This window comes from Heptranchias perlo, chromosome 10 (genome assembly GCF_035084215.1).
Source record: "Heptranchias perlo isolate sHepPer1 chromosome 10, sHepPer1.hap1, whole genome shotgun sequence".
Taxonomy (NCBI): Eukaryota; Metazoa; Chordata; class Chondrichthyes; order Hexanchiformes; family Hexanchidae; genus Heptranchias; species Heptranchias perlo.
The window spans coordinates 79,374,978-79,380,977 of NC_090334.1; the positions used below are offsets into that span (position 1 = coordinate 79,374,978).

At 53.0% G+C, this 6,000-nt stretch overlaps 1 protein-coding gene across 1 annotated transcript in view; it reads right to left on the reverse strand.

Annotated features, from left to right (window-relative positions):
• LOC137326720 (ovarian cancer G-protein coupled receptor 1-like) overlaps positions 1-1,228 on the reverse strand; it is a 63,899-nt gene extending 62,671 nt beyond the window's left edge. The window contains exon 1 of the mRNA XM_067992078.1: positions 1,132-1,228. The gene's annotated coding sequence lies outside the window, so the exon portion shown is untranslated. The remainder of the gene's footprint in view (positions 1-1,131) is intronic.
• Between the last annotated feature and the right edge of the window lie 4,772 nt (positions 1,229-6,000).

A 6,000-nucleotide genomic window follows, 5' to 3' on the forward strand; every position in this document is an offset into this window, starting at 1 on the left:
CTCTTGTCGGCCTTTCACTACACCATCAGTGGCTGAAACTTCTGTTTTGGCTCTCTACAACTTCCTCACTAAACTCCCCCCACCGTATAGAGATCTTTCTTGCCGCCTTGAAAAACCTCCGTCATCAACCAGTCCTGACGCCAAATTCTCTTAAACCATGAAATTACTCTCAAGGGTGTTGGGGTGCATTTATAGGACAATTGACTATAAGACAAAGCATACCATTTTGTCCTTGTACAAGACCGTGGTCAGGCCTCATTTGGAATGCTGTGTCCAGTTTTGGACGCCTCACACGGTGGGTGATATTGAGGCTTTGGAAAGGGTGCAGAGGTCAGGTGACCAACTCCCAATTTAAAGCATCTGAGTTATCAAGATAGGCTAAAGGAGCTTTAGAGAAACATAGACCTGGGGGGGGCCCGATTGACGTTTATAAGATGATGAAGGGAATAGATTATGTTCGAGTTGACAGTTTGTTCTAATTAAATACATTAGGGAGGACCAGGGGTCACGATTTTAAGTTGTACAAGACCAGGTTTAGATTGGATGTCAGGAGGTGGATCTTTTCCCAGAGAATAGTGGACCTCTGGAACTGGCTGCCAGCTCGTGCGGTGGACGCGATTCACTGAATTCCTTCGTGCGAGACCGAGAGCTGTTTCTGGCTGGGGCAGAGACCACCTCTTACAAAAGGTAAGTAATGGAATGCATAGAATGATCAGGACCAGAGTAATCTCCTGAACTAGTTTCAATCACCTAAGGGGGGGTTGGAGAGGAATTTCCCAGATTTTTTCCCCAAATTGGCTTGGGTTTTTATCTGTTTTTTTGCCTCGCCCAGGAGATTACATGATGTGGGGTGGGGAGCGTATATATTGTGATGCACAAGTTATCACGGTTGTGTGGGACAGGCTGGATGGGCCTGAGGGTCTTTTCCTGTGCATCATTGTTCGTGTGTTCGTAACCCCAAACGTCTAGCTTCATAACTGAATGAAAGAAAGACAGGCTCTTTTTGTTCTTTTACTATAGCTACAGTTCAACTCTGAGGCCATGAAGACATTAATAACGTGGCCTATAACACAAGACCTGGAACAGCATGTCAGAAACAAAACTCAGCCCAACACAAATAAAAAATCTTACCTTAAATCATCTTGAAAATGGATTGTCCCGCGAATTTACGCACCATGTTCAGGGTTATTCCCTCTTCACTTGTTCCAGCGTAGCACAGTGAGAAGCAGCTTGTTGCTTCCGTCTGAACAGATAGCGAATGAGCCTTAGCTTGTGGTGTGCACTTGTGGCTTGTGTGGGTAAAGGCTCTACGCACAAAGCAGCACCGTTCATGGAAACTAGCAGAAGCCTCAAAGCAGCTGGAAGGAAACGTTTGGATTTCAGCGTGTAGGCTGTGAAATTTCGGGTTGCCATCATTGTCTGGTTTTTGGGTAATCGATGACGCAAAAGTGGCAACGTGACTAGAGAATCGGACCGCAAAGTCAAGCTGAATGACACTGTGGTCAGAGAGAGTGCCTCATAGAATCATAGGGTTACAGCACGGAAGAAGGCCATTCAGCCCATCGAGTCTGCGCTGGCTCTATGCAAGAGCAATCCAGCTAGTCCCACTCCCCTGCCCTCTCCCCGTAGCCTGCAAATTTTTTCGTTTCAAGTACTTATCCAGTTCCCTTTTGAAGGCCATGGTTGAATCTGCCTCCACCACCCCCTCAGGCAGTGCATTCCAGATCCTAACCACTCGCTGTGTAAATAAGTTTTTCCTCATATCACCCTTTGGTTCTTTTGCCAATCACCTTATATCTATGCCCTCTGGTTCTGCCAATGGGAACAGTTTCCCTCTATCCACTCTGTCTAGACCCTTCATGATTTTGAATACCTCTATCAAATCTCCTCTCAACCTTCTCCGTTGCAAGGAGAACAATCCCAACTTCTCCAGTCTATCAACGTAATTTAAGTCCCTCATTCCTGGAATCATTCTAGTAAATCTCTTCTGCACCCTCTCTAAGATCTTAACATCCTTCTTAAAGTGCGGTGCCCAGAACTGGACACGATACTCCAGTTGTGTCCGAACCTGTGTTTTATAAAGGTTCATCATGACTTCCTTGCTTTTGAACTCTATGGGCTCGATTTTACCGTCGGGTTTCCTGTGGGTTTCCAGCGGGGGGGCCCCGAAAATCCCGATATCCAGTCACGTGACCGGATCGCGCCACGATCCCGACCACTTCCGGGTTCCCCGATGACGTGCGGGGCTGCGTGCGCGCCCCCCGCTGGTGGGAATCCCGCAGGCAATTAAAGCCAGCGGGGTTCCACTTGAGTGTACTTACCTTGCTTGTTGAGGTCATTAAATGAGCTGAATTAGCTGTCAAAACAGGAAGTGTGGGATTTTACCTTCAACGCAGAGTGTTTCACACACTGGGGGAAACAGTCTCCCTTCAACCGGTCATGTTCCAGCCAGCAGCCTGTGGCAGCTGCCAAGGTGCACTCCACAGCGGGTGGGAGAGCCCTCACCCACGCAGGAGGCCACCGCGTCACATAGGGCAACCCCTGCCCCTCACCACCCCCCGCCAAGCCAGAGGACAGACCGACGTGAAACCGCAGCCCCAGTCCCAGGAACCACCCACCTACCCTGCACAACCCCTCAAACCAACACCTGCCAGATGGGTGGTGCGTGCACACCCTCGGAGGACGAACAGCATGACCAGCCCCAGCAGCCTCGCAGTCCACGCCGTCCGCCGCAGAGACGTGGAGCCCCCCCAACACGGTGCTGGTGCACGCCCCCGCTTCCATGTCCCCGGTCACCATCATCCCTCTCGTGGCCTCGGCCCACATCACCCCTTCCACCCTGCTGGACGGCAGTTTGGATGGCATGTGTGAGGCCTTGCAACGCCACCCCTAGCGTATCTGTCAGCCTGTTTATGGCGGCGGAATGTTGCTCACCCTGGATCCGTACAGCCGTTGTCAGGGCCTGCACGGACTCAATGTGGAGCTGTGCGTGACGCTCGAGGGAGGCCAGCCTGTCCTCCACCGCAGATGCCCCCGCACCTACCCGCGACACTGTGTCGCCGGTACCCTCCTGTGCCTGCGCCACCAATGCCCGCATGCAGGAGTTGGACTCCTCCATCGCCTGCACGATTGCCGACAATGCGCGCGGCACCTCTCCCAGTACCTCGGCAATTGGCTGGTGCCCCTCGATGACTCTCCTTTTCACTGGTGGCCCCCTGGGTTCAGCATCTGGGTCCGGCTGAGCAGAGCCTGGAGATGAGTGCTCCCACCGACGCGGACCCTCCGCGGCTGCCCCTGCCACCAGGGTCTGCTCATGCTCACACGTGCGCGGTGATTCACCAAGTGCAACCCCAACTAGTTGGCGAGGGGGACCCACCGAGGTGCGTGTCTCTGCGCTGGTGGATGGTTGGCTCACATGTGACGATGCACCCTCAGAGACCGGCATGTCCTCGGAGGAATCGCCCTCCTCGCACGAAGCGCTCGCAGACGGCCCTGCAAGGGAACAGAGGGCACCATGAGGCATGTGCACAGAGGTCACGGTGCGCCAGATGGCAGGTGATGCTAAGGTCATTCGCGATCATGAGTGTTGAGTGTCGGCTGTCCCTTACCGGCCGATGCTGTAGCGCCAGACTCGCCATCGCCCACCGACAGGCACAGTGGCATTCCACTCAGCTCCAGCGCCTCCGCCTCGGCGTCCGTGAACTCGATCACGTGCGGCGGGCCCCCTCCAGTGCGGTCCCTTTCCCGCGCGTTCTTGGCTGTCTTCTCCTGTGAAGGCAAAACACAGATGCGTGAGTACGTGCAGATTGCATAGTGAGACGCCTGGAGCATCGGTGTGGGTGGGTTGCGCGTGGGGCAGATGGATGGGAGGATGCGTGTGCCACATTGGGGTTGGGACGTGTGGTGGTGTTCCAGTGGGGACGGGGATGGTGGGTGAGTGCAGGCACGGTGAGGATGGTGAGTGAGTGGCTGTGAGGATTGCTGTGGGAGCGCTGTGGTGGCTGTGCGGAAGGGGTCGTGGGGTGTTTGGCGTGATGGTCGAGACGGGTTCTGGTGGGGGGGGGGGGGCGTTCGTGTACTCACCTTGCCGGACCTCGTGAGGTCGTTGAAGTGCTTGCGGCACTGCTCCCAAGACCTGGTTGTGTTCGACCTGCTGGTCACCTCCGCCGCCACCTCTGCCCATGCCGTCCTGGTTACCGAGCCAGGGCACTTCCGTCCGTCCCTCGGGAAGCGGGTGTCCCTCCTCCTCCACACACCGTCCAGGAGGAGCTGCAGCGCGTTGTCGGAAAAGCGGGGCGCAGCCTTACCCCTGGGTTGCGCCATGGTCCGCTTCCTGGTGCTGGATGCAGTGGGGGCTCTGTGGGACTGCCCCTTTAAGTGCGGCTCCAACATCGCGCTGGCGTCACTGCGCATGCGCGGGCGGCCGGCGCACAGCTGGCCTGCGGCGAACCCGGAACCACAGCTCAACTAGATCAATTATCCCGCGATCGGGCGGGGGGCGCCCTCAATTAACCGGCCGCGTTTTCCACGCTCCCGGAGGACCACCCGCTGGGAACCCGCAGGCCTGGTAAAATCGGGCCCTATGTCTCTACTTATATAGCCCAGGACCCCGTATGCTTTTTTAACCACTTTCTCAACCTGCCACCTTCAACGATTTATGCACATATACCCCCAGATCCCTCTGTTCCTCCACCCCTTTTAGAATTGTGCCCTCTAGTTTCTATTGCCTCTCCTCATTTTTCCTACCGAAATGCATTACCTTGCATTTTTCTGCGTTAAACTTCATCTGCCACGTGTCCACCCATGCCACCAGAGTGTCTTTATCCTCTTGAAGTCTATCACTATCCTCCTCACTGTTCACTACCCTTCCAAGTTTTATGTCATCCGCACATTTTGAAATTGTGCCCTGTACTCCCAAGTTCAAGTCATTAATGTATATCAAGAAAAGCAGTGGTCCCAGCACTGACCCCTGGGGACCACCACTGTACACCTCCCTCCAGTCCAAAAAACAACTGCTCACCACTGCTCTCTGTTTCCTGTCATTTAGCCAATTCTGTATCCATGTTGCTATTGTCCCCTTTATTCCATGGGCCGCAATCTTAATAGCAAGCCTCATAGTGATTTGAGTTCATGTGGGCTACTGTATAAAAAGAACTTGAATTTACACAGCGCCTTTCACAATTTCAGGACGTCCCAAGGTGCTTTACAGCCAATGAAGTACTTTTGAAGTGTAGTCACTCTTGTAATGTAGGAAACGCGGCAGCCAATTTATGCACAGCAAGATCTCACAAACAGTAATGTGATAATGACCAGATAATCTGTTTTAGTGATGTTGGTTGAAGGATAAATATTGGCCAGAACACCAGGGAGAACTCCTCTACTGTTCTTCAAATAGTGCTGTGGGATCTTTTATGTCCACCAGAGAGGGCAGACACCTCTGACAGTGCTGCACCGGGGGTGTCCTAGATTTTAAAGAGAAAAGAGGGAATGGGGAAATGAAATTAATTGGATAGCTCTTTCAGATTATATGCTCAAATCTCTGGAGTGGGACTTGAAACCCACAAACCTTCTGCCTCAGAGATGAGAGTGAGACCGACTGAGCCACAGCTGACATCTTGCTAAGACTGCAAGTACAACTCCAGCCTCTTGGAAACTTTTAAACCTTTGTGTCAAGGAGAACGGGCGTTCCGGGCTGAGGACCAGACGTTCCACAGAGATCCTTTGTAACTGATCTTATCCTGGCTTGGGCGGGGCACTGCAACTCTGCCAGCAGTGCAACTCTGATCTGCCAGCTGTTCAATTGCACTCCGCAGTCTCGAGACCAGTAGCTGGTTTATAAACTGAGTCTTATCAAGCTGTGTTAGTAAATAACAAGACACGAGCTATGATTTAAAAATTCCACGAATAGGCCTACGTAATATTGTTTTTTTTAAATCAACCGAACGGAAGCTCACTCAACACATGGCCAGAAGGGAGAGTTTGGGGAAATATATTCCCTCG